At 47.1% G+C, this 27422-nt stretch overlaps 1 long non-coding RNA gene across 15 annotated transcripts; it reads left to right on the forward strand.

Moving 5' to 3' along the window:
- The first annotated feature begins 120 nt into the window (after positions 1 to 120).
- LOC112982897 (uncharacterized) lies at positions 121 to 26643 on the forward strand. Of its 15 annotated transcripts, XR_003259096.2 has the most exons (8): positions 132 to 3609; positions 5200 to 7380; positions 7630 to 7670; positions 8206 to 8334; positions 9905 to 10050; positions 10192 to 10277; positions 18788 to 19001; positions 19289 to 21564. It is a non-coding gene; the product is annotated as an uncharacterized LOC112982897 (long non-coding RNA). The 15 variants fall into 15 exon arrangements; XR_010391914.1 differs by adding an exon at positions 8494 to 8583 and having other exon boundaries at positions 127 to 3609; positions 5200 to 8334; XR_010391916.1 differs by having other exon boundaries at positions 127 to 3609; positions 5200 to 6883; positions 7175 to 8334.
- The last annotated feature ends 779 nt before the right edge of the window (positions 26644 to 27422 follow it).

Here is a 27422-nt window from a genome sequence, read left to right on the forward strand (position 1 = left end):
GGGGGCAGCCCCAGGCTGGTCCCTGCCCCAGCCCATGGCAAGGGCTCGCAGCCCTCACCAAATGCTTGTGCTGCAGCCCAGCAGGAGGGAGAGGATGGAAAAAAGGAGGAAAAACGCAGGTGGCCAGGGCACTGCCTGCTGCTGCGAGGCCAGCTGCTAGCTCGGCTGTGTCTATATGGAGGGATAATCATGGTTATAGGTATAACTTCAAAAGGAGAACGTGTGGCTTAGTAATGCCAGTCTGGGGCTCTGCCTTTAGCTCCGCCACTGACAAGCTAGATGGCCGGGGCAAATTATTTTTACCTACCAGTGATATTTTCCTACTCCTCTAAAATGTTAGTAATAATCCTGAAGAAGCTTAAGCTGTGGATGAAAAGCGCTGTATATGGGCAATGAGATGCTATTATTATTAATTGCATGCCAGAATGAAAATTTGCTATCAGTTGCTACTAACAGCCACTCGGAGTCCAAATCCTTTTTCACACGAATTCAGGCTCTGCGACATTCTGCTGTTAATCTCAGAGACCTTCTGCATGTTCCTGCCAAGCTCCTGCTCCCAGGCAAGAAGCATTAAATACAGTGAAGCCTCCAAGATTTGGTTCAGTAATCAAGTTTTGCAATTCCCCAGCATCATGCATCCAAAGGCTTCACAGTGCTCAAGCTTTAGGGTTTAAAAGCTTCTGGCTTCAATTGAGTCCTCTGGATTTCCGTTAGCTCAAAATTCTGTGCACATCCAAGCGGTGGCAAACCGCAAGTGGACTGTGCAGAGATCTGCTGGCAGCGGCTGCCTCTTCATCGTAAGAAAATACATATGTAGCTTCTCAAAGTACTTAACTCCAATTAACTGATTAGCTTGAGCTACAATCCTAGCACACACAAGGCTGTTTGAAGTTTTGAAGCCAAAGCCTGAGGGGAAAACTAGTCCTCCGTTGCCAGCCGATGTGTTAGGAGTACAGACTGGCGTGGGTTTTTTGGGGGTGTATTTCTGGGGATGCTAAGGAGCTACTGCTACATTTGCACTGCCTGGTGCTCACCTTGTTCAGGATCATCTCTCGGAAAGCTGCTGCACCAAGAGTGACGACGTGTCCGTGGTCGCTGGACTCCCACCTTGCTGATGACTTGTGTGCCTGGGGCGGGTGTAACTCGGCGTAGCTCAAACGAGTTATGTGGAAAAAAAAGATCATGCTTGCAAATCAAACACTTGCAAGTTCAATATCTGAATTAAGTTTATTTCTAAAACCTTAATTTTGCCTTGATGTGGACACTAGGTCACAAGAGCACATACTCTCTGTGATACAGAAGCTCCCTGTTTTTCAGTACCCTTGGTCCTGCAGTGCTTGCAGGAAGGAAAGAGCCTTCTCTTGTGTTTAAAAGAAAAACATTGGAAAAAGTTTTAAAAAAATCTAGTTGGAAGTCATGTCTGGCTATGCCACAGACCTCTCATCTGACTCCAGATGAGACTATGTCCTCCCTCCTAGGTGTGCTATTAGCAAAAACTGTCACTCATCTTGATACAGAATAGGAGGTGGACTGTGCAATTACTTATACTAAAGGATTAATATCATAGGCTAAATTCTGTCTTTGAAAATAAGTGTCACATCTCCTGTTAACTGCAAGGGAGCCCCTGGTTAAGGCCACAGAATGGAATTAGTTTATTCGAAGCAAAGGGACGTTTCTGCAGTGTTGATTTTAACGAAGCGGATAACTGATCCAGGTGTGTCAGTCAGCTTTTTCAGTCGCCTGTTTTGCCTCCCAATTCTGTTTTCAGTTTTTTTCCTTTTTCCCGACCGAGCTGCACTGCAGTATTGGTATGGAGAAAATCTTCAGTGCTGTCAGTGCCTGGCGTTACTGCTGCGCATCACGTCCGCAGGACGGGAGCTCCCGCAGCGCGCCGTGAAAAGCTTTGCTGCAGCACTGCTTCCTCAGCCGGCTCCCGGTCGCCTCCAGAGAGAAGCCTCCTCTCCTCTGTCGCAGGACTGCTTGCCAGCACGTGAGCTCTTGAAAAGGCAGCAGCTGATTTCTGCGGCTGGCGTTTTTCCAGTTAGTCAGCGAGTGTCAGACAGCAGGCTGTGCCACTCGGTCCTGCGGGGCACAAAGGTGATGATAATGGTTTTTTTTCATGTAGCAGTTTTATCGTCGGAGGAGAGCGTGGGGACGGGAGGCAGGGCAGGACAGAGGTGCTGCCGCAGGGCTCTCGGTGGGGCAGCTACCGCTGCCTCCCCTCGCTCCGATACTCACGTACAGACACGCACCCAAGCGATGCGCTTTTATCCACGGCCTGAAATCCTGTGCGTGTCTGCAGCCCTCTCAGAGGCTGCTAGTATTTTTTTATGAACGCTGAATTAATTCAGAAATATAAAAAGAATGGAAATAAGTATAACTATGTCAATTCATGCATTTACCATTCTCCACAGCATCTTTGCTTTTCTTCTTCTCCTCTCCCCCCCTCAAATAAGTCATGGTTGTAATGTTTCATTAATAGTTAAAGCGCTTGGTTAATTCCACTGATATAATGGTCTCACACATTTTAATTTGGCCGAGGGGCTCTTCACCGGCACAATCAATTGCTTTTTAAACACAATGTATGGGTTTATCCTTGTTTAACCACCTGCCTCACAATCTTTGATCTGCGAAGTCGAGATTTTGCTGCTGGGTATTATTATAAGCCGTTGTTTTTATGAGGTTTCCAAAGCCCCCCAAATATTTGTTGTATTAATGCACTAAGATCTACAACTTTCGAACAACCTGCTACAAAATGCATGCTTGTAAATGGTAATTAGATGCACAATTTCATTTTATGAGCTACACGACTTCCAGCGTAGGTGCTTACAGCACCACCTGAGTCACAGAAGAGCTAAGGGACGGTGGCAGCTGGTGATTAATCACAGCTGGGCTAAGAGCCAGCGGCAACCTGAGGCTGGCAGTCCCACACGCAATTTGCAGTCGGCTCGGCTGCACGGTTCCCTGGGGATTTCGGTTTGGGGGTGGTTATTCCTATGCAGACTGCGAGCAGTCTCTTGATTGCATGCTGCTCTGGGGCCCTTTACATTCTTATGTTCCCAAATAAAATCATATCCAAGTAAGGATATTATTTAAACAGTTTTTAACTAGAAAAACAGGTCTGTGTTGCACTTGCTGTTATTTCTTTTTTTCTAGTTTGCCTCACAAATGAGAAATTCCTGAGATCATGGTCCTTTTTGAAGATTAGCTCACCTCTGACGTCTAGGAATGCTGCTTAACTCGTTCTTCCAGAACTGGTTCTTTCATAAAAGTTTATTTCTATAATATATTTTCTCCTTGAATCCTAGTAGGACCTTGCACACAACAGCATTTGTAATCTTTAGCATTAATTAATTTGATAAAGCATAAAGCAGCAGAAGTGACAATATTAATGAAAGTAACAAAAATGGTTTAATGATTAAAGGCAAAGAAGCAGAACCCAGCATCCTTGAAGATGCATATTTTAACGAGATTTTGTTGTTGTTGTTTCTGTCTGAGCATGGGTAGTTTCTCTCTGCAAGTAGCTACGAGTTTCCTCTCTTTGCTGAGGAGTTCGGAGTCACCAGTCCTGCTGCCCGACTCGATGGTTTTCTCTGCCGATCGCCCAAGGTACCAGGTAAAACACGCTGCCCTGGGGGGCAGCTGGGGAGAGCCGAGGAGGCAAGGCGCGCCGGAGGGAGCGCGGCACGGAGGGTAAGGGTAAGGCGGGCAGCCACGGCCCGCGGGGCCGCTGCACAGGTGGGCTCTTCGCTGCCGGCTGCCCGCGGGGACGCTTTGCACTCACGCTGGGCCGTAGGCAGAAATACAGTGAAATGTTGTTAGAAGCAGGGTACTTCTGACCTTAATGGGATTTTTTCTTGAGGTCACCAAAGAAGAGGGAGAAGCACCCTTGCTTTTGGTATTTTTGCAAACCAGAGCTCTGCGTTTGCTCCTCGTGCCTAGGAAAGCCAAGCAGATGTTTCTCCAGCATCTGCCTGGCTAATTTGGGGAACATCAATGCATGGAAATGGGACAAAAGGTAGGATGTGAATGAGGGAGGCTCCACCATGCCAGCTGCCGGCCTGTGTGTCTGCTCAAATAACAAGGATCAACACGTCTCCTGAGGGCAAACGCAACTGCATCTCCTGCTGCCATAGGAAGGAACTGGTGCTGGGCCCTCGGCATGCTGTTTTTTCCCAGTCCTCATGGTCTGTGTTGGGTGCATCTTTCCTCACCTGATTTCGGCAGGCGAAAGAGAGACAAATCTCAGGCTCTCGCAGCGATAGGACCGAACGCCTGAACGTTGGTCTGCCCAGAGCCCTCATCTGGGGAAAGAAAACGAAGATGGACGGAAAGTTAAAGATAGCACGCTCGTGAGCGTACATTTCTGTGCCCACGTCAGTGTCCTGCTCAGGGAAGCAGAGAGGGTGGAATTGCACGTTCCTTCTGTTAATGACTTTTGATCTTGCAACAAACCCAATTTGTATCCATAACGAAGCCTTATAATGTTGGTGGCAGTATTAATACCAGTGTAATTAATAACACTATTTATACCATCAAGAGGCAGTCCCTAATTATGCAGAAGGAGTGATATCCAACAGCAGATTAGCGTCATCTCACTAAGCAACGGCTCGAACTTTTTTTCACCCAGGTAACTCATTTAAGGGCTGTGCTTCCATGCATGGCCACGGGAAGGGCGAGCTGCTGCGGGAAAGCAGCTGGAACAGGATCATTGACCGTGTGCAACATTGCAAGGTGGATAAAGTCTGAGGGCCAGGATTGCTGCAATTGATGCTAAATAAAGTTATGCATCTAAATAAAGCTCTATCACATCTCTAAAAAGTGACCTAGTTTTCAAAAGTAAATCACTGTATGAGCAACACATTTGTATTCAAAACAATTTTTTCCGATTGAGTTTACTGGGAACTGATCACTCCTCGGTTAGCTCATATTTAAGTTAGGTCCTTTCCCTTGGTCTCGGTAAGTAGTGGTTACCATGGTAAGGAAAGTCATTTGATAAAATCAGAACCAAAACAGATTCAATCATTCCCAGGAAAGATGCTTCTCTTGGTGAGGTGGGCTCCACAATGGGGGAAGTGTATGTAAACCTTTTCGACTTTTTTATTTCATTACTACGTTGATACTTGTCTAAAGAAGCTTCAAACATTTCAGTGTATTAAGTTCCTCCTCTGCGTGTGTGTGTTTTTTTTTTTTTATCAGATCCTTTCTGCTTAGGTGACTGGAGAACTGGTAGGATGATGAAGCAAGAAATACTGTGCAACTAACGCTTGATCCATGGTGAGAAAGAGAGCTTTTTTTCAAACTATTTGAAGCTTTCTGTGTGTTGTTAGTGCTGCTTTTACTCAGACTTCTGAGAAACTCTGAGGCGTAGAGATATCTTTGTTAAAATTCATCACTTTTTTCCCTTTACTTAAAGAAGGAGAAATAAAAGTCTGTATCAGAAAGTGCTGATGAGTTATATGGGAAGGTCAGGACTGGTAGGAGTTGTTAAAAAAATGAAACCCCTTTAAACCTCATCCCTCTTTTGTGATAAAAAACATGCTCTGAATTATTTTTCTCTTCTGTGGAGCTGTTTTAAGTGAAGGGTGTTTTAAGTGAATACGCAGTTTCTGCTTTGAAAAAAAAATTTCCTGGTAATACAAAGTTTCTCCTTTGGATAAGCTTTGATCCGTGAATTCTGACAAGGCGGCACGTGAGGCTGCTGCCGCTTCGCTCGGGGGTGGTGATTTATCCCGTACAAAGCCGCGTGCGTGTGCGGAGCACAGCAGGAGCAGTGGCCCCCGCCCGGCTGCTACATAAAAACCGCGTTGTGGTAAGAAGACAGCGGGGTTCCCAATGAGCAGCTGGAAAGCCATCAAACCCAAGGCTGAGCCGTCTTCTGCTGGAGCTGGCTGTACAAAGGCTGCTTAAACCGCTTCAGATGATTTATGCTCTTGAAATTCCCATCCGTGAGAGCTAGAGCTTTCAGACACTCCACCACCAACACGCAGCCAGTGCGCACTCAGAATGCGTTCCTCGGCCTTTCTGGCAGCCGGCTGGGTGTACTGAAAGCGAACGGGCCTTGGACGAGGTAGTCGTGGCTGTGCTACGGCGACGCAGCTGCCCTCCAACTCCGCAGCCGCGGGGGCAAGCAAAGAGAAAAGCTGTCCTTCAAAGCAGGAGACGGAGCTGCAAGTAAAAGGATGTAACGGCCAGGTGGTCCCACGGTGGAACAGCCTGCAGGCCACCCCGTTGTGGGGACAGGCGGTGGCGCAGGGCTAAATCTCAGAGGGAGAAGGGCCGCGCTGTGGCAGCTGGAGGGACATGTCACGCTGGGCCGCCTTCTATCCAGAAATGGAGACGTATTTGCGTTTCGGTCTATTTATTGCATTGTAAGAACAATATGTCTCATGCTTTCCGTTCTTCTGTAATGTTTTGACTTGCGAGATTGCTTTCAGCCTCTGCACCCTCTCCACGCCTTGGAGCGTTTTTCATCTCTCTGCTCTGCAGCTGCCCCCAGTCCTTGGTGTCCCGTCCTCCCGGGCAGCTGCGGGGCGCTCCGTGGTCCTCCCTCACCTTCACCTTCCCCTGCGTGGGGTGTCAGCCCGCGGACGGGAAAGCTCTCAGCCTCCTCTGAGACCCCACCACGGTCCGCTGGGGCGAGACAAAGTTGGACGGGAATTACCCGAGGCTTCCCAAGGTGAGTTTGCAGATGGCAGGTGAGCAGCAGGGGCGCTTGGGGCTCCCTTATGCCTGGCGGCTGGTGCCAGCTCGGAGCCATGCGGGAATGTCCCATGGCCACCGGCCGTCTCCCGACGCGTGACCCAGCGCTCGACCGTGGAGCCGGGGCACAGCTGCCCAGGAAGCCATCTCAGCGACAGCAACTGCATAGCCATAGCACCAGGTATTTACTAATTTTTATTATCCCCATGGATTCCCGCAGTGACCAAAATGCTCCAAATACCCAAGTGGGTTTTCCACACACTCTCACGTGAGGGAGAAAAAAAATGCATCCTTCCGCATCAAACTGTCCTGTAAAAGCCCGAGCCCAACGCAGCCGTAACGGGCGCACGTAAATAGTCAGTGCGGTTATCACTTGGTCGGCTTCTTCTTCCTTGACCCCCGTATGTGTTGCCTTTGGTGAGGCTGCCAAACTTCCCTGCTAAGCCGAGGGCGCTGACTTTCCCTCTTAAAGTCAATAGTTGCCGTGCGATGATTAACTTACGAAGCCGTTCCCGGAGGTCTGAAAGGAAGAGGCTCCCCTCTTGTGGCTGTCCGGGAAAACGACCAGCGGTCTTCTGCACCAGCGCCTCTCCGGCTGCCGAGGAGCAGAAACACGCCAGAAAACCCCCGACATCGTCCCCTCGTGCTGCAGCGCACGGCTCCGGCACACGGGCTGGGGTACGGCAGGGCTTCAGCAGTCCCTTCAGCTGCCACCTCTGCCGGGGCAAAGGGGACTATCTGGGGTGACCTGGTTTCAGTGAAGTTATTTAAGTTATTAAAAGAAGTCATGATTTAAATTAAGTCAGAAACATTAGTTCTAAACAACCGTTTTAAAGCCGTTTTCTGTCTGTACCTTTTAGTTACTTCCTTAAGACGTGTTGATTTTGTGTTTGATTTATTTTTCTTGCTCTTTTTGCTCTCTGACAGAAGATACGGATAAACTTCTATTTAAGTTGTTCTGTAGCTTGGTAGGTATTTACTCAGATTATCAGTTTTTCTTTTTTTTAATTCTTTCTAATAATAAATTCACGTTTTAGAAATGCTGAAAGGCCTATATCATTTACCGGATGGCTAATTTTGCTTCCAATTTGTATCAAACTGCTTTTGTACGAAAACTGAAATATAATTCAAAAATCATAAAAGCAGCAGCTTAAAAGTATGAGTTAAAAGCTGCCTTTAAATACTTTGGACACATCAGAAAGAAAAAAAATAAGTCTACCCAAGTATGTTTTGCAACTAAAATGAATGCATTTATTAAAGAAAGGAAGCATTACTTGTAGTCGGTAAATTGAACCACTTATTGCTTGTCAGCGTGGGTGCCAAGGCTTTGGCTCTCGTAGAGCTGAGCCTCTCGCACCTCGTTTTTATTCGTAAATTGGAAGAAGAAAACAAACTTTCTTCCTCTTTCGACTCCTGGCTGGCTTCTCCGTGCTGAATGACCCACTCACTGAACACAATTACTCAAATGCATTAAGATGATTTTTTTCCTCTGTATTCCCACAGAAAAAACCATTACTATCCAAAGCAAAGCTCATTTACTTGCTTATTCAACAAACTTGGGTTCCTGGTGCTTGGATAGCAGCTTCGCCCAGGTCACTTGCTTGATCTTTTCGCGATTTCAGCAGTGGGCAGGTACTGACTGAAAACTGTGTAAATAATGTACATTAAATTAAAAATGGCTTACATTAAATTAGGTCTCAACATAAGCTGTTATTATTTCAGGTTTATTTATTTATTTATTTATTTTTAAACAGAAACATATACACATGTTAATCTGATTTTTTTTCTCAGATCTGTATTTTATCTATCACAGCAGCATTTAAATTCCAGGAAATAAATTGATCCTGGGATTTGAACTGGACTCACAACAAACTGTGAAAGGTATGGATTCAAGGTTATGGGCTTGGCCAGCTCTCAAAAGGAAATGTTGAAAAAAGTTGCTTGGGAAGAAGGCAGCCTGACATGAGAACTGTTGTTAATAAAAATATAATAGAACAGATTTAGTTTTTAGTTTCAACCCTCATGCTATTTTTAAACTATAAGGAAGCTAAAATGAAAAGTCTTTTGTGTAATGAAAATCCAATCTAAACAATTCTTTTTTGATTTCTAATGTAGATATTTCTATTGAGGAAGACTTACGACTCTCCAATTTGCAACATCATTTGTTATTTTTATTCAGTGAATAAAAATGAGCAATCTTTAAAATAAGATGTATTTGGCCCACTAGCTTGGGATATTCAATAGAACCGTTCACTTTTATTTATTAATTGTGGCATTAAGCCCTGATATCTTCCCTATGTCAAGTAAATCCATTCAAAAAGACCTGAAAATGGGATGGAAATGAAATTCATCTTTGAGATATGGCAAGAATAGCAAAAGTCACATTGTGTGACTATCAGTTCTCGTATCAGACGAGAATACGGGTTGCTTTACTGTTGTGCCCTGTCTGGTGCCCTGTTCTGCTTCAGATGCTACTAAAGATGACAAAATAATGAAAAATGAAGACAGCTCTGTAGAACAAATGTTCTGCCCTGGTATTTGGAGCAGAAGGAAAGCTTTCCTCCTCCTCTCACATGCGCATATCTGCATCTTGCAGCTGACAGTGCTATGACAGTTACTGGTATTAAATTGCTCCAGCAGCTATAACCCAGGTACCACCTTGGCTGGTGTCTTCGTGGAGCCGAGGTAGGGCAGCACCGTGAGGGGAAGCGAGCGCTCCTGCCCTTCTGCCCAACAGAACAAACCTGCAGCCTTTGAGCTGGAAATATCCCCAAATTTATACTGTGTGTGTTTAGTCTGCATGCATTATGCATGTCCTCAGCTATGCTGAGGGCTTCTCAGGAGATGCAGCTATAACCACAGTGTGGCCAACTGTTTATTCTTCCCCCGATAAACAAACATCCACTGGAGCAGGCAGTTTCAGCGGCTGCCTTTGGACTCTCGAGCCTATTGAGCAAAGCACCGGCGTGGGCTGAAGGACACTTGAGGGCTCTGTCTGCGCAGTGAGCAGCTCTCACAGAGAGCTGGAAAGTCCTCATTAACCCTCTGCCATCCAGATGTCTTTTTAGCTCCCTTGTGGATCTATTTTTTTAAAAGAAGTAATTTGTATAGTTCTCTAATCCCACCTGAAAATAGAAAACAGTAGGCTTGGGTGTCCGAGGGGCTGCGATAGGGACAGTGCGCTTTCCCGCGTTTCATCCAGGTTCTCCATAGACGTACTACCAAGAGGAGAAACACGAGCTGTAAAACGCAGGCGCAGATCTCCACTTTGGAAAGCCCACACCGGAGTCTCAGATGCAGCGTCTCGGAGGAGAGGAGAGCAAGGATAGCTGCAAAACTCCCACCCGGGTACGTAGCTGGATTTTTGAATGCACCCATGGTCACTGGTTTGGAGTGCCTTGGGTCAGTGCCTCGCTGGTGGCTAATAACTGAGGAACATTGAGTTCAGCTTTTATTTGCTACTGAATGTGTGTTCTCTTGTGCACTCAGCCTGAGTGGGATGTGTTCACCTGCAAAGAGAGGACGAACTCTAAACCCTGCTTCGGTACTTCCACCCTCTGAACAGCACAGATTTGGTGAGACGATCTGCCTCGGCAGAGCCTTTTCCGAGCCCTTGCTTTCAAACCAGCCTGTGGATCTCGTGCACATGCTGTGAGAGAGACAACAGGGTTTAAAATGCCTTAAAATGGGAGGGTTTTAACCCACAAGTTTCCACACCTACATGGTTTTGTGGGTGTGAATGTTGACATCAAGCTGCTTGACTAAAACACTCGTCAACTGTAGATTAAGCCGGATTTCTTGCACACCTCAGGATGATTATGTAGATAAATGGTGGGTGTCAGTTGCCTTGGAGGTTTTCTTAGAAGTATTTCCTTGTGGGGTTTTTATCCCTTCTGTTTAACTGATTTTTTTTAGAAGATGAGAACTTCTGAGTATATGGGTAGGTTGGTTAGCTTGACACGCAGGGCAGCTTCACAGCTGGCTATAGGCGAAAAAAATCTCCTGGAGCCCTCCAGTTTCTCTGGGGCACTCTCAGAAATGGTTTGATGAAGTGGTGGCATATCCCAATCAAGTTCAGATCAGAGATTTGTTCCAAAACCCAGATCCAGGCCCTTTCCCATCCTTCTTTTTGCTGAAGCTCAGTCTCGGTTGATGACCTTCCTTGGGATGAGAGTATATGGCACAAGATAGATGATTAGTTTTCTGACAGCAGTCAGTATTGAAGGCAAAATCCTGCTTCCATTACTCATGTGAGTTGCCTCAATAAAACTGATAGCTTTGATTACTTGAATAAGTAATTACTTGGAAATCGTCATTTTTGAATGCAGCCACTACCTTAAGTCAGCTTGCTCCCTGGTGAAATTTAATGCTGCGGTGCCAGCAAGGGACTTACTTTGTACATTTTTTTGTCTACTTATTTTTCATTCTGCGGTCAGGCACTACCTCTGGACTAACTCACATAAAAGCACATTCTGTGCTCTGCTCTGTGCAGAAATCAAATATTTCTTCCATAGGCATGTTCTGGCTAGAAACTCGGCCTGATCCTACAGACCTTCCATGCTCATTTTTATCTTTTTTGTCCAAGTGGTCCCCATGATTTCAATGAAGCTACTCACTGAGCCTGTAGAAAGGCCTGGGGCTGGCATATGTTGTGGAGTTCATATTCCCAGCTTTGCATTTACTTCTTCATGCTTTACAAAGGGTAAAACTTATGCATGCTTGACATCTCATTAATTTATATAAGACAGCTAGGGCTCCTCCAAGTGAAATGAGCTTCAGAAATACACGCTTCTTTTCTACTCTACCTTTAAGCAATATTAATTTATGAATCTAATTAGGCTCTGCTTTGCAAGAATGATGACTATTTACATTCTAAATAGCTGAGAAATATTAAAAATGTATGACAGCTTTATTTGCCCCAGTCCTAAGGTTTATGAGTGAACATTTTTCTGAATGTGCTGAGCTTTCTAAGTATTGTTTAGGTGCTGAACCAGGAAAAAAGGACGTTCAGTCTGAAAACACGGCTGCATTTGCAAAGCAGACCTGAATGCAGTGCCCTACAAATGCAGTAGATTTACCCATTCCAAAAATAGCAGCTACAAAATTGCTGCACTGTGAGTTTTGGAGTCTTTGACAACTTGTTTCGTTGCCATAGCTAATATCCAAGTCATTTTATAACACACATTTTTAAGAACTAGATTTGTTAAAAGTGAAGTTAATGTTTCTGTAATAACCTCTACCCATCTCCCATCTTATTAGCAATTTTAATTTGTGTCTTCGTGCTGGGAGGATTTAATAACTTCTGCATTTTGCCTTCAATTTTAGACCTTTTGCTCTGGATTTATCTGCAATAATGAAAGCAGACGATCAGCAGTGTTGTTGCCATTAGAAGGTGTTTCACTTGCATATTCTAAGTTGCCCGCAGAGCTTCACAGGACAAGAAAACTATGTCATTTATTTTTCTCATCTCCTTGTGATTACTTTTTGTATCATGCTAGCACAGTGGTACAGTGTTTGGTTTGCTTGTTTTGCAGTGATCTTTACATACTACCAAAAACTAATTTTACCATCTAAACGACCAGTCAGGACTGAACTAATGCCACCAACTGAACACTGGTCTATTGCTTATAAAGAGCTCATCGTAAGAGAATTTCATTTGAAATGTATCTGTTTTTCTTTCTTGTTGACATTAGCATAAGTGTCAGGCTCAAGAAACTGAGCAGAGATAGAAATACCTCCCACGGTTCTGTGGGGATTAATCTTTTTCACTGTTGGCATTAAGTTTGGGATACAGCTCATGCTGAGGTCACGCTACCTATCATGCTAAATTACCAACCAGTGTGTCTGTGGCCAGCTGGGATCTGAAAATTTCTGTATTCTGATGCAGTCGAGTTTCTTTGGATGTGGATTTGGTCTCCAGTAATTGCTTATGCACATACAAATGGGAAACAAACATTCTTGCTGCGCCGTTCATGCTGGACAGTACAGAATTGGCACCCGGGGAACTCTGAGCATCGTATTTATGAATGAAAATTAGGTCAGACAACCCAGAGCTTAGCATTTATAGATTTAAAATGCCTTGGACTTAAAAATAAAAAACCCCAAAAAACAAAAAAAAAAAAAAAGAAAGAGAGAGAGAGAGAATTAAAATGAAGGGCCTGAAGAATTTTAAATGAAAACCAACATATTTGAAGGACACAGTAACGATCTGGGTCATTGCTCTTCATCCTGCCAGAGAGCAGAGGCGAGGTGACATGGGAGAATTCTTTTAGGGACAAAGTTTTGGCCGTTCAATTTGAACATTTTCCAGTTTGTGGGCTGCTATGTTCACTTTCACTCGTAAAAGGGAGTGGAAACCCCTGGGATGAGCTCCCACGGAGCTTTCTTGTGCCTGGGGCAGTGGGAAAGGCAGCGGAGTGGCTGGCACTGGTGAGATACCTTGCACTGAAGAAATAGCAACCGGGCTTTGGCGTGAACAGTGCGGAGCCCCTGGGACGCGGGTGTGGACTCCTGCTGGCATTCCTGGTGTCCTCTGGTGCTGCTGAGACCTGAGCCAGTCAGGCTGTAGGTAGTGCCTCTGTGCCCACACTGGCCTCAGAAAGGGGTAACGTGATTTAGTGCCCCACTTTCAGGACGTGGGTTGCATTAAGGGTGTCTGCAGACATGCAGCAGATCTTACTGTTTCTGATGAATTCCTGCAGGCACTGAGTGACGGGATGGCTGAAAATTTGCTGCTTTTCCCCTTGAGGGGAGATATTACTGACTGGAGGTACTTGTGGCCAGTGGGACTGTGGGTACTTGTCCCCAGATCCCCCTTTCTGCTTAGCAGGAGCACAACTGTCTCTCCCAAAGGTGGAAACCTGAATCTGCTGACTTTCGCAGCATCCTTCTGATGCTTTTGCTTATCAGAAGCTGGTTTCTGTCTACTGCAGTTCCCAGGTCCCTGGAGCCAGGAACTCAGTAGGAACCTAGGTTAACCCAGAGGCAGGAGTATAATTTATAAGGAAAAGGCATGTGGATTTAGAGAACTGTGAGAAGGGCTGATGCTGGCACAGAGGGGGGATTCTCTGAGTCCCAGCCCAGGTATCTTGCTTCTCCTGAGCAAATTCCAAACTCAGGATGAGCTTGAGACCCCTCTTGTCTTCAAGTCTTCTGGAAGTGTGACTTGCTCTTGATCTTCATGAATTCACTAGAAACCTGACAGAAAAGCAAGATACAGCTGCCAGGTTTGGAACCATCCTGCCCACATGTTTTTTTTGCACACTTCCACCTCCGTACTTCACTAAACAGTCCCAGCTTCCCTGTGAATACCATGAGCATGAACAGAATCCTACCATGGCAGCATCCAGCATATTCAGGGATAGGGAATTATGGATGGTCCTTTGGTAAATTTATCTTGTGCTGTTAATTTGGGAGCTTTCTGGCTGAAGGAAGTGCTCAGAGACTAGTAATGCAAAAACCAGCTTTAGAGCAATATCTCAGGTAGCTAAGGGCACTTACATTTGAGCTATGCTGAAAGATCCAGTTCTAGAAACATTAAACCTATCCAAACCTTCCTGCATATTTTTAACAGAACATTTTCAAAAGCAAAAGTCTGAGGCAATTCAAGGAGTCTGACACCTACCTGTCTTCATGAAGAGAGCTGTAAGGTTATTTATGGGAAGAGATGTGTGGATTGACAGTCATGGGAACTACCTATATGCAATTTTAAAACAGAAAAAAACCCACCTTCCCTTTTACCCTGTTGTTTTCTCTACTTATTGTATATAGTGCTGAGACATAAGAAAAATTTAAGAACATTTTATATTTCACTCGCTTGTATTTTATATATCACTCACATGAACCATTTCCTTTCTCAACAGTAATTTCCGCACGTTGTGGTAGCTTGATTGTGACACACTAGTGGAGCTGCAGTCATGTTTCTTTTAAAAACTCTGCCTTTGCAGTGTGACATAACTGTGGTAGCAATCCCTTTGCCTGACAAAGCTGGGTTTATAGGGTCTCAGACCTGGGCAAGGGATGCCTGCTCCAGAAGTGTTGAGCAATCTCTGAAACACATGTTCTGTTGGACAGATTGTGTTGATGCAGAGTTCCCAGCTGACCGGGTCTCACTTGGCTGGTGGACACTGGCTGATTAGTGTCTACGAAAAGGCAGGCCCTGATCTGATGAATTTTTCACCTAACTGGATCAGGCAGATAAAACAGGAGTGTGAGGATGGGTTATAATCCCTGTTCCGCAGACTGGGAAATGAAAGACAGCTACCCATTGAAAGTCACCCAATAGATGCTATAGATGTCCGAGATGGGATTTAAACTCAGATGTCCTGAGTGTCAGCCCAGTGCCTTAAGTTCATAATTATCTATCCTTTCAAAAATCAAGTAAGGATCTCTCACTGATGTGGTATTTAGAAAGTTTCTATGATGCTGCCATAAAGTGGTACTTCAGAGAACCCTACAATTTACTGATGGAAAGGACTAATTTGATTAGCCAGTTCATCTCCTTTAAAAATGAATGAGTTCAGTCTTCTTTGAGTAAGAGAAGAATAATTAGGTTGACTTCTCAGAAGTGGATGTTAAAGCTCAGGTCTGAACAGACTTGCCAATAATATGAGAAGTCTGTGTCAGAACAAATAATTCTGATTCTACTCTGTACTGCAATGCTTTTAGATATCCTTCCTTAGTATTGTCTTCCTTGGTTTTCCTCTGTTCTTTGATGCATTTTTAAATTTTGCAGATCATTAATATTATGTTGGTTTCAGATTGATAAAAGACCTTTCTATGCAGGAATAACCAGAGACTTTCTGCTGGATATGGTGGAGATGATTTATCAAGTCAAACAACAAAGAAATACAATTTAAGTCAAACAGCAAAGAAATACAATTTAATAAGGAGCCCACTACCTTCAAAAAAATGGAAAAAAGAAAAATCTGTAATTCTGAAGACTGCAAGTTTTGGAATATAAACGACAATGGAAGTTTATGGAGCCTTTTGGATTAAACTGAACGCCAGCTCCATTAAACCAAACGGAGCATTCCTAATTTGACATGTTGACAGGGACACCCCTGCCTCTTCCAAAAGAGAGTTTCAAATGAATCCAGATTTCTCCTATGTTCCCAACAGGGGCTGGGCTGACTCCAAAGGAAGTTATCCAGGCCAACAATAAACAAGACACACATGAGGCAGTTTGTACCACCAGGAAATCTTCCAGGGACTATGCGGAGAGGAGGAGGCAAGCCAGCAGAACTGTGGCTTAGGATGACTTTCCTCTCTCCTCATTATGTCCTATCTCAGTGTCTTCAGCGAATGTAAACCAGTTTCTTCCCCATGAGACCCCTTGCACTTGTATTCACTCTCATCCTTGCTTCCTCAAGAAAGCTGCTCCATGTGCTTGTTCTCCCCAGCACCCAGCTCCTCCCTGTGCTGCGACCGCGAGGGAGAAGCTGCCGAGATGCTCAGTGCCGACGTGCAGACCCTGCATCTGCTAACGTTCAGATTAGGTTATTGATTTCTGCAAGAGCAGGCTGGAGCCACACAGACGTACTTTTCCCAAGAGTGTTGTGTGCATAATTTGAATTATGTAATTCTAAAAAGCAAATTTACCCTTTTCCAGCCACATTTACTGTGAGCAGACACGGTCACAGTACATAGCAGAAGTATCTTTTGCTTTCAAATTTTGGCAGACTGGGGCCTACCTTATAATTTCCTAAGAGACCCCCGGAGAGCTGGCCTTGTGGCACACGTCGTTCGCTGCACCACGACTCAGCAGGGACAGGCTTTACAATTTGCCAGAGCACAGTCATTAAATTACACACTGTTCCGCGATATATAATCCCGCATGAGTCACAGAAGAGTGCCCTAATGTGCCAGTCTTCGGACGGGCACGAGCTCAGCTGCCGCTGGAGGACAAAGCTTCCCAGTGTTAGATACGGCAGCAGCAGCTCAACCTCACGAAACATTATAGACTGCATTTTCAAAGGAAATCCAGACTTGTGCTCCTAATAATAGTGTGTTCAGAATTTCCTGTCCCCCCCCAAAAAAGGCTGTTTATACCTGTATAGCTAGGTATAGACACGTACCAGCACGTACCAAAGGGAAAGCTGCAGAGTGTCTACTTTACGAATGCAACTATAGGGTTTCAGGAGTGCACGCTACGTACACGCAGAACAGAGACACGGTCATAAAATTTTTGACTGTGCAGTCCAGAGTATAAACTACAAATCTCAGAAGGTCATCTCACAGCCTGAATTTCAGGTTTTGCAGCAGCCTTGGCATTCTGTTACCTGTATTTTAGAAATTTTGAAGTTCTAGAGATAGGTATGGTTCTTTCCAGTGAGTCATAACATTCAAATTTGGTGTGTGAATCTTCCATCATCAAAATGACAGCACGCCTGCTTGTCCATGAATTGTGTCATACAGTGTCTCTAATGATAGTTGGGTTATAATGGTGTGCATAGAATATATATTCTATTAGGATTTGGTACTTGAAGGACATATGCTAAGATAATTAAATGAGAATAATCTATCAGATTACTAGCTTTACTTTCAGCCATGAACACTTTTGCAAGGAGATGACATAGTACAGGACAGAAAATTGCTGAAACACTGTGCATCAAACATGTGATGGTTAGTGGTTATATGTGCATATTCACTACATTATCACCTCAACTTTAATAGTGTTTGTATGTACAGAGACAATGAAGAGTTCATATAGATATATATGTGTGTGTGTGTATGTATATGCATATAGATGTGTGTATATAAATACACATAAAGACACACACAGAGATAACCACAGCTGCTTGATCTAGCTGTTCACCTGTAACATTTAAAAATTCTGGCAGGCATTTGTTCTGATAATATTACGCTGCGTTTTCCGTGTACCAGTTATTTTAGCTTCCTGCACCAGCCTTGTCGTTTGAGTCTGCGGTAGGACACGTCGCACTGGGCAGAGGTTTTGTCCACTGAGGAGTGCGAGCGGAGGTGGCTGCAGAGCGGTCCGGCTGCGCGCGGGGGGACTGCAGGCACCAGGAGGGTAGTAGGTGGCTGCGTTTTTTTGAGTTCAAGCAGATGCAAAAATCTGAGGCCAGCCAGATCTAGATTTCAGCCTGAGAAGTGCGAGATGTGTAGCCAGATCCCTCCAACAGCTCTAGTGCAACGACTTTGCTCTTGTCCGTCTGTGAGATGTCTTTCTACTTGCTCTGGATTTTGGCAAGCAGCTCGCGTTTGAGGCTTTGGCTCTCCTTCCGAGGAGGAACGCTTAGGCCAGCACGGACACTTGAGTCTCCTCATAGGCGCTGATAAAACTATGGGCAAGTTCCACGAAACAATACTGGAGAGTTTTGCTTTTAAAATTCCTGGGAGGAGGCTGCATGTGTGATCCAGGCTGCGCGTTCCCCCGGGAGCGAGCGGTCGGCGTGCTGGGTGGGCCAGGGGCCGCGCCGGGGCCGGGGGCCGGGGGCCGCCGCCACGCCACCCTCGCGCCCACGGTTTGCAAGGCATCGCTGGTTTAGGCCAGCAACCACTTCGCCTCTCCCCGGGGCGGAGGAGGGACGTGACTCAGAGGGGTATCCCTGAGTCACCGGGGAAGCCCTGGGCCAGGCGAGGGCTCGGCACGCGCCCCGCCACGTGGCCGGCCGCCGCGGGAGTGGGGGAGGCTGCCGAGAAGCTACCTGTGGCTCAGCAGACCTTCGGGAACGGTCTCCCTCCGACTCCAATTTCAGCCCCTGAAGACCTGACACAGGTGAGAGAAACGTGATGCAGACGGCGCGTGGCATTTGTAAGTCTTGTTCCGCCGGCTTTCTTCGTATCTGCTCTCAGGGCCTCCCCTCGGTTCGCCAGCCCTGCAAACAACGGCAGCGTCTCCGCAAAGCTTGCAACGATGTGGAGACAGAAGCAAGCGGCGAGTGGCTGTTGCAAGCTGCACTGGCCTCCTGGCATTTTCGGCTGTTTTCCACCCACCCTTGAAAATCATCTCTGGCCCAAAATGGGGCTGTGAGCTTTACCACATGCTCTAAATGAAGTGCTAATTAAATACTTCTACTTAATGTAGACAACATTTCTTTGAAACGGCTGTAATGTGTTGCAGATGGCGGCGTGTTGCCTCAGAGGACGAAGGGAGCAGAGTCCCCGTCGCGGCCCTCTCGGGGAGGCCGGGGAGGGACCCGGCACCTTCAAACCGCCGAGGCCTGATGCTGAGACAGCGCTCGCCTGGTCCGGGTTCCCGCACCCGTTCTCGCACAGCGCATCTGGGACCGTGAAGCTGCAGGTGTTTCCAGCCGGGTGCACGTTTTGACACGGGGGTAAGTGGTGGAGCTGCAGAGTTTGGTGGATACTCAGTGCCCAAGGGAATGAGAACTGGTGATGGTGCAGAAAGGGACCTAAATCCGTCTGGCGGAGGCAAACGGTTTCTGGCCCAGGCTGTGCCTGTACAGGACAGAGCTCTGCAGCAAGGAAACCAAAAGGGTTTGGGTTTAGCACATGCACCAAGCAGCCTTTCTGGCACGGGACAAAGGCTGACAATCCAGTTCCAGAGCAGCTGGAAAGCTCTGCTCAAATTATTGCCATTAAAATCATTATTGATCTTTAGGTTTCAGGGTCAACAGCCATCAAGCTCGCAAGCGCCAGATCACCCAGCTCTGGGAATACGTGTACGCTGTTCACGGACCATATGTTCAAGCCTATTTCCAAGTCCGGACTTGCCCACGAGCCAGGACGCTTTCAGGCAAGCTCTGGCGCAGGCTCAAGTCCGGCTCCAGCTCTGTCTTGAGGGGAGAGTTTGAGCAAAATGGGTCCCAGAGCCCGGGCTGCTCTCGTCAGCGCAGCCTGAGCCCCTTAGACAAGAGCAGGGCTCTGGATACAGGAGTTCGGTTTTCCAGCATGAATCCCAGGCTTGGACTGAAAACGCTCTGTGCGTATACCAGGCCCAGATTACAGGCAGGCCGATAGCCAGCGAAGCGAACGAGAGCTCCCGCGTGCCTGCGCTCGGCCCCCGGCTGCCGGCAGCCTTGGAGAGCAGCCCTCTGCCGTCGTCTGCCGGGGAAGGGGATTTTCCTCATAATCCAGGGGACTGGAAATCCAGACTGCCCTTTTTATGAGGGCTTAAATTCGCAGGTATCGGAGGGGCAAGCTGCAAAACGCCGGCGCTGTGACGTTTGCGCCCTGGCTCGCGGGACTGCGGCAGAGAGAGGCGCTCGGCGGGCGCCGCGGGAGGGGAAGGGTGCTGCGGGCTGCAGGCACCCCCCAGCCAACGCTGCAAATAGCGTGGAAAGAACAGGGTAGGAAACGCAGTTTTCATGGAGTAATGGTTACTTACAGGGCTGGAAGGGATCTCTGACGCTCCCGTGTCAGGGTAAGGGGGAAAAGCCTGACCAGGCAAAGATCCCGGTTGAGAGAAGAAGGATCGCGAGCCAGGATTCCTGGCTTTAATTAGCTTACGCTAACGAGCTGCATTAATGCTTTGCCTTCTGACGCATCAGTTTTCTCTTTAGAACGGGCAGCACCATCCCATCCCATTGCGATCGAATAATCAAGGTGTGTTAGTGCAGGTGGAATAGTATTTACATTAGACTGCCAGGCCCTCGCAGGAAAGTTGCCATAGTGCCTCAGTTTTGGGGGCTGAATGATGATAAATTAGGTCTTATTTTAACACTGACTAGGCGTAGGTTTGTGAGTGCAGACTGGAGGAGGAGTGCAGCACCAAAGAGTTAAGGGGGGGAAGAACGTCCCATTCTCCGTGTTTGCGTTCGGGTGCACTTTGCCCTGTGCTTTGAGCCGGAGCCCGAGCGGGCTCCCTCGGCCCCGAGCCCAGCACTGCCTCCTCGCTGTGCTTTCAGGGACATAGAACCAGGTACTCATCCACCCCGAATGGCAAAGGGAAGATCTTCAAGAGACTGCAGGCTTTTCAAGGTCAGAAGTCGGTTCAGCAGCTGTTCTCCACGGCAAGCTCACGCGTATCGTGCAACGTTAAAGCAGTCATTTTTACCAGCAGAGCGAAGCCAGCAGATTCCCTTGCTGGTGTCCCTACCGTGCTGCCCGGCCGGGCAGCGGCAGCCCCGGGGGGCTCCTGTCTTCTCCCCGTTCCCGGGCTCTGGAATTGCCCCGCAAGCAGGGCACAAGGAGCAAACGGCTCCTTCGAGGAGAGCTGGGGACGAGCTGGCCCCAGGCGGGGCGGTTTCTGGGGAGGCAGTTCACGACTGCCTGATGCCTGGTGGCTCCACGTGGAGAATTAAGAGAACAGCCACTGGGAACAAGTTTTTGGAGTAGCGCCATGGGTTTGTTATTGCTGGCACATCTCGTGGGCTGGGAAGAGGGTCAAAGCTCCAAGGTGGGATTACAGCACACAGAGGGGTGAGAGCTGCTTCTTGTTCGGTTCCTGGAGGACACAGCCCTGATACCCACCAGAACCAGCCCTCAGCAGAGTGCACATCTTGCAGTTATGTTGTGTGAAGCACATATCCTGGGAGATACCAGAGTTGAAAGCAGAGAAAAATCTTAATTTTCAGAGTCACGCTGCAATTAAATAGTGCTACTTCTCGTTCTTCTTTTTCTGGGGCTGATAATAGTGATGGCTGAACAACAAGGAGGTAGTCGCTATGCATTTCTTTACACTAAGACATACGCAGCCTCGTATTGTGTAAAGAATATGAAAGATGTTCCTTTAAAAATTGGTAGCATATTCCACATTTCTTTCAAGATGATTCTGCAATGTTCTGATTGTTTCTGGGGGTTCAATGCCCTCTTGGGAGAAAAAAGAGGTAGGAATGCAAGATGATGAAGAAACAAGACAAAGAACAGGGGGAAGAAAAAGCAGATGACCAGGTGGAGGGCTTTCTTTATTAAAGTATTACACTTCAAGGATGTGAATTCAGTTGCCTGTTGTTACTTATCATGACCACATAAGACTCAAAGTACTTTGGTATTTAAATAGTTATAGATTCAGAGATGAGTCATGAACCAGACTGATATTTTATACTTGGCTGTGTTGGTGAAAGGTTTTCTGATGCAAGGATCTTTTTTCCAACCTCTCTGTTTTCATGATATTTCTGTTCTCAGATTATTTTGTCGTAGATATATGGGACAAAATGGAGCATGAAAGTTAATGCTTCTGGGATATCCATTATTATCGACTTAATTGTTTTCATTTAAAAAGTGCACTGCTAGTCAGTATTGCAGAGAAGTTCCAAGTTCCCACTCTCCAGAGAGAATCAATTAAGAGAGAGAGAGCGATACCTTCTGGCTGCGTTTCTCTAAGAAGCTTTGAGGACAATTTTTGCTGTTGTTGGTGAACGGCTCTCCGAGCCAGCTCTCATTTTGCACATCTTTTTGCCAACAGACAACGTGTAACTTGTGTGATAGCCACTGCAAACGGTGCGAGTGAGGCAGCAGATGTTTGGGAGTGCTGGGGAGTGTATGCAGTGGCATGAGCTACGTGAAAAAGTCCTGCAAAGTCAAATTCTGCTGCTGGCACCGCATGCAATTTTAAATTCATGTTTAATGTTTAATTCTCTTAGTATTTCTGGGTACAGCAAGTCAGAATAGGCTGAAATTTGTACAGTAAATAGGTTCATTCACATGAAAATGATTTTGATGCAGCATGTTCTCCCTTGCTCCTAAAGGCAAGTAGCTGCTCAAACAGCCTCTCTGTCCCCACAGCAGCTCGTAAGGGCGCGGTGGGAGCCTTCTCTTCCCCTAAACGAAGAGTTAAGTTTGAGAGAAGACCGATCCTTGTCCCAAGGAAAGTATTGTTGATGTTGGAGTCGGGGACCTCAAACAGAGGCTGCTTTTGGAAGATGCATGTCTGGTGCTGCGAACCCTGGAGAGGGCTCTGACTCATCACATCATCAGTCCTGCTCCTCTGCCAGTACAGCACAAAACATCTTTTATCATCAAACTCTCCCTTTCGTCTTCATTTCTTTTTCAAACTAAAGGAGCTTAAGTCTGTGTTTAGTGCTCTTGTCTTCCCTGTTCCCAAGCTGCTGCTGGTCTCTGGCTGGGGGTTACAGCTTTGGGTGATGCAGCCCCCGTTTGCCATGTGCAGGAGGTCTCTGCCCATGCCGGCACCGTCAGGGAGCAGGCTTGAATTTCTTGGCTTACGCTGTCACTCGTAGCACTGAGTTGCAAACATACCCTTTAGCTGTAAGGAAACTAAGCTTTCCCATCTGAGTCCTTTTTTCTTTTTGCCTGCCTTAATCCCTCCTTTCTCTTTGTTGCGGAAAAGCACTGTTTATCTTAATGGGGACAGCAGGAACACGCTGGCCTCATAATTGCCACGAAGGCTACGGAGTGGTCCAGACGGTACCAGTTTGCACTGATATTTTTCTGGAGCGTGCCAACAACAGGCGGCTGCTGGGAGAGCTGAAATTGCTGCTTTTTTCTGCTCACATCTGCATTTGATTTTCAATCAGGACTTGGTTGGTGAAAAGCCAACTAATCTACAGCGCTTAGGTTTTTTGGTGTTTTGTTTTTAAGGGGCTGGCTTGGGCCAACTTTAGTACCAGAGAACTAGTTTTTTAATACATATTTTTCCCCCTGAATTATGAGCCTGCATGGATACTGACTATTTCAAATGCATCATCTGGGAAAATTATTATTCACTAGTATTTCTTTGTATTAGTGTCTTGCCTATGACTGTTACGAAGGGCCGAGACCTCCTCGTGCCAGGAGTGCGGCAGCTCACAGCAAAATGGCAAATCGCGACCGGGCCCTTGGGCATCGGGGACACGGCTGGGAGGTCGGTGCCTCCTCCAGGGAGCTCCCCGGCCTCGGGCGCTGGAGCCAGGGAATCAGGAGAGCTTGACATCGCTTTGCGGAAACTAAAGGGCAATTTCCACAGGTTTTCAATGAAAAACCCTGGTGTTCTGTTTGGGCTGGTGTTGCATCTTCTCCCATTTGCTGTTTTGGGAGCAGAGGAAGAATTGGCCTGGTTTTGCATTGGAGATACATGAAAAGTCACTGCTTAATCAGAAACTTCACATGAACTTAGAAATGGCCCAGCTGCAATTTAACCATCTTAAAATTTGGGGAACAAAGCTGGCATCAAAATCAGGAAAAGGTCTTAAATAAGAATTTTTATTTTTTTTATGGGACTTTTCCTGTGAATTACAGTAACAGGCTAATGCAATCTACCCAAGGATTTCCAGTATTACCTGCTGTCACTCACTTATCCAAGGCTCCATTTTATGCATAGCTCACTTGAAACAGAAATTTGAAACAGAACATATAATTACTGCTGTTGAAAGGTGCTGAACTAATAACCCTCTGAAATTATAGGCTCCTCTTAGCGCGCAGGAAATTGGTTGGTGGCAGAGGGAGGATGGGATGGAGCAAGACGCTCATGGTAACGAAGAAGAGAAAATGTGAAAGGTGCAAATAATGCAACACCAGTACTGGGAACTGGTAATGCTCCCATCTCCGTGGCCAGTTGCCATTTATCCGTGTGCTTTGTAGAGAGGATACGGGGTCCGACTCTGCTCTGTACCTGTATTTGCATATGTGTGAGTACAAAATGAACGTAAAAGTGTCTGTTGGCCAGCCTGTTTGCATCGTGTGTGTGTGTGTGTGTTGATGACCAGCAGCAGCTCTGCAGTAGTTACCCAGGACCCCAAACCTGCAAGCCAGGCTCCGACCAGCGGACGCAAGAGCATCAGTACTGCAGCTGCTGGGCGGGCGATGTCAGCAAGCACGTCCAGCTCGGCACTCGTTCCCAAATTCTCAGCTTTCTCGTGGCAAGACTTGCTCAACAGCCAGTTGCCCGGCGATGAGGGAGCCTCACCCCGCTCCCTGTATCCTAACGCTTTTTGTCAAAGGAGAAACTGCATCTGTTGGCACTGGCTGAGCTGAGCGCTCTTTTGGTTTCCTAGGCATTTCTTTTCGGTGAGTGTCTCCAGCTGCAGCACACCCCTTCAGTCGGGGCACTGACTCATGCTTTTTGCCATCACAATAAGTCTGTTTTCATAAACAAAATTAAAAGCACTGTGCTTATTCATTAGGGAGATTTAAAGTCAGATGTCTCTCAGCAACCAAGAAATATGTTTCATGGGATCAACTCCCCTCTTCCCCCTCCCCCCCTTTTCTCTTTTTACAGCTTAAGACAAAAAAGATTTGGAAAAACACTCACCCGACGCTTTCAGCGTGCTCGTTCTGCGCACGCTGATGCACAGCACCAAGAAGGGGCAGACGGGGTACGACGTGGCTATGCAGCTGGGGTTTGTAGGTCTCAGCTGCCGTCTCGCGCCAGCCCTGCTCCTCCGGTTCCCGCAGCGGGAGCGCTGGCAGACCCAGCCCCCTATGCTAAGAGTGACAAAATTCAATTTGCCTACAGCGTTGAGAAGTTTTGAGCGGGCTCTGCGAAAAGGTGAGCGGCCAGTGCAGCCTAACGTGCCGCGCTTCCCGCGCTCCGGCTCGCCCTCCTCCCCGCCGCGGAGGCTCCCACAATTGCTGCCATTTCTGATAATTGATGCGCTGGTGACAGAGATGTTTCTTCATTAAGGATCGGACTAATGCCACGAATATTGAATGTGAGGCAAGAAAAATCTTCCTATGGTTAAGCCTGAAATAGAATTGAGTCAGATGGAAACAAACTGTGCGAGTGAGTCCATGGCAGCAGGATGGGTGAGATGCTGGGACTGAGGCAGCCCCTGCGCTCTCACTTGAGGCGGCACAGTGTAAAGACAAACAGCAACTGGGACAGATGGCACGAAGCAGGCAAAGAGGCAGAATCCAGCTACACTGCTAACTAAACCCCCTGCAGCTGATGTGAGTTTTAACTCAAGCATCCGGACTGACACATTCTGCGTCTTGGTCAGCTGTGGTACTGCAGAGGGAAAAGCGTGTAACGCCAAGCTGCATCCTTAACATAGATAAATTCCAGTGAAAGCGAAAGCAAAGGAATTGGATCAGAATCAGCAAATCTGTATAAAGACACAACCTGCTCATGTCAGCCTGCTCGTACAGATTTGATCCCTAGTGCAGGTTGCCCATTGCTGTGTATTTTCCAGTGGCCGGGCGTGCTGGGGTTCGCGCCTCTGCCCTGCAAGGCGATGCCACAGCTCGTCTGCGGCACGGGCTCAGCGCGGAGACTTGCAAAGCGTCGCCGCGCTGAGCTCCTGCTTCTGCTCAGGCAGCTTCAGTCCTGCAGGAGAAACCTAGAGAGAGGTAAGTGCCCCCCAGGCCCGTGTGGGCAGCAGGGAAGCAGTCCAGTCTGCCGGGTATAATGCCAATACACACAGAGTGTAACCCCAGCTGCTAAAAAAGCGAGATCAGGCATTGGACACCGATGAACAAAAACGTGTTATCACAGGGTGGAAAACATACCTTCAATCTCTATTCATAGCAACCTCCTAGTGTCTTTTTTATTAATATGCAAAGAGGAAAGAAATGTGGAATTTGCTGTCTCTGCAAGCAGATTTGAGAGGTATTTTGGCCATTCTTGAAATCCCACTTTCTACCGCGTACCGTAAGTGAGGTGAATGCATTTCCCATGTACTTCAGAGGGAGCCATAAATCTGACACAAAGGACAGCAGAATAACAGGGGTGGTGTTTCTCCTTCCCGCATACCCAGGTGCCCAGTGCCAACAGCAACAACGGCAACGTGAGCGGCGGTTCCTGTGCCAGCCCAGGGCACGGGAGCGCCGCGCGGTGCCTGCTTACCCCTGCTCGGAGCCGGCCTTCCTTCGCAGCAAGCCTGCAGCCTACCGAAACTTTGTGAGTTTGAGCGAGTAGGAGCAGGGATATTGATTCAGACTTAGGCTTCTGATAACAGGTTTCTAGTCCCAGTTATTCCAGCTGCTGGAGCTGGGGCTTTGGACGACTCGCTTCCCTGTGCCTCAGTTGCACCTTCTGCAAAAACAAGGCGATATTTCCTTGAGTAATTTCTGCTGTGAGCGTGAAAACCACTGAATATGACAGAGGAATTTTGTAATTTTAAAATGCTGAGAAGTTTGGATCGTTCGATTTCTTTGTGACTGACAGCCAGTGCAGGGGGTCGGTCCCCTGGCTTAGCGTCACACGCGCCAAACTGCATGCGTTGATATGGGCCCCGGTCGCCAGAGTTTATCGGCTCGAAAAGCGCCGTCTCTTCCAAGGCATGACCAGACTGACTGTCCTGCTAAATACACAGAAGCAGGTGAACACGTACAGCTCTTGTAAGGAGAGCTCTTAACCTGAGGGCGTTCCCTCATGTGGTGTGGCTACAAATGTAGTCTCAGCACTCGCTCCCTCTGGTGCTGTTGGATTCTTCCATCACTGCAGCTGCCCTGGGATGGCCAGGCCCAACGGGTAAGTGGTTCTCAGCTCCCGTCAGGCCGGCCTCCAGCTCTGATTAATTAGTTACAAAATGTTGTTTGGATAGATTTGTGCAGAAGTGAGCCCTCCTCTTCGATCACGTTGTGCCACGTTTTGCTCCCGGGGGATACTTCAGCCTGAGATACAGCGCGAATGAGCCACTGCCACGTGCTTCTGTTTCCAAGCAAGAGGTGTGTCAGTCCCGAGGGACCCTCGCAGCTTTTCCAAAAAATCACGGCTCATTTCAAATCTGCTTATTTCAGAAACAAAAAACCCATGGACAGAAAAGCGATCTCATTAAGCAGCTGATGGCTTCCTAGCCCAGATGATGATGAGAGATGCAGACCTCTGTTGGGAATAGGTTCAAAGGTGTCAGCTGGCCAGAGGTGCCAGCATATTCGGATGTGGTGCTTTGGCGTGTCAGCCGATAGAAAGTCAC

The sequence above is a fragment of the Dromaius novaehollandiae genome, chromosome 16, assembly GCF_036370855.1.
Source record: "Dromaius novaehollandiae isolate bDroNov1 chromosome 16, bDroNov1.hap1, whole genome shotgun sequence".
Lineage (NCBI taxonomy): Eukaryota > Metazoa > Chordata > Aves > Casuariiformes > Dromaiidae > Dromaius > Dromaius novaehollandiae.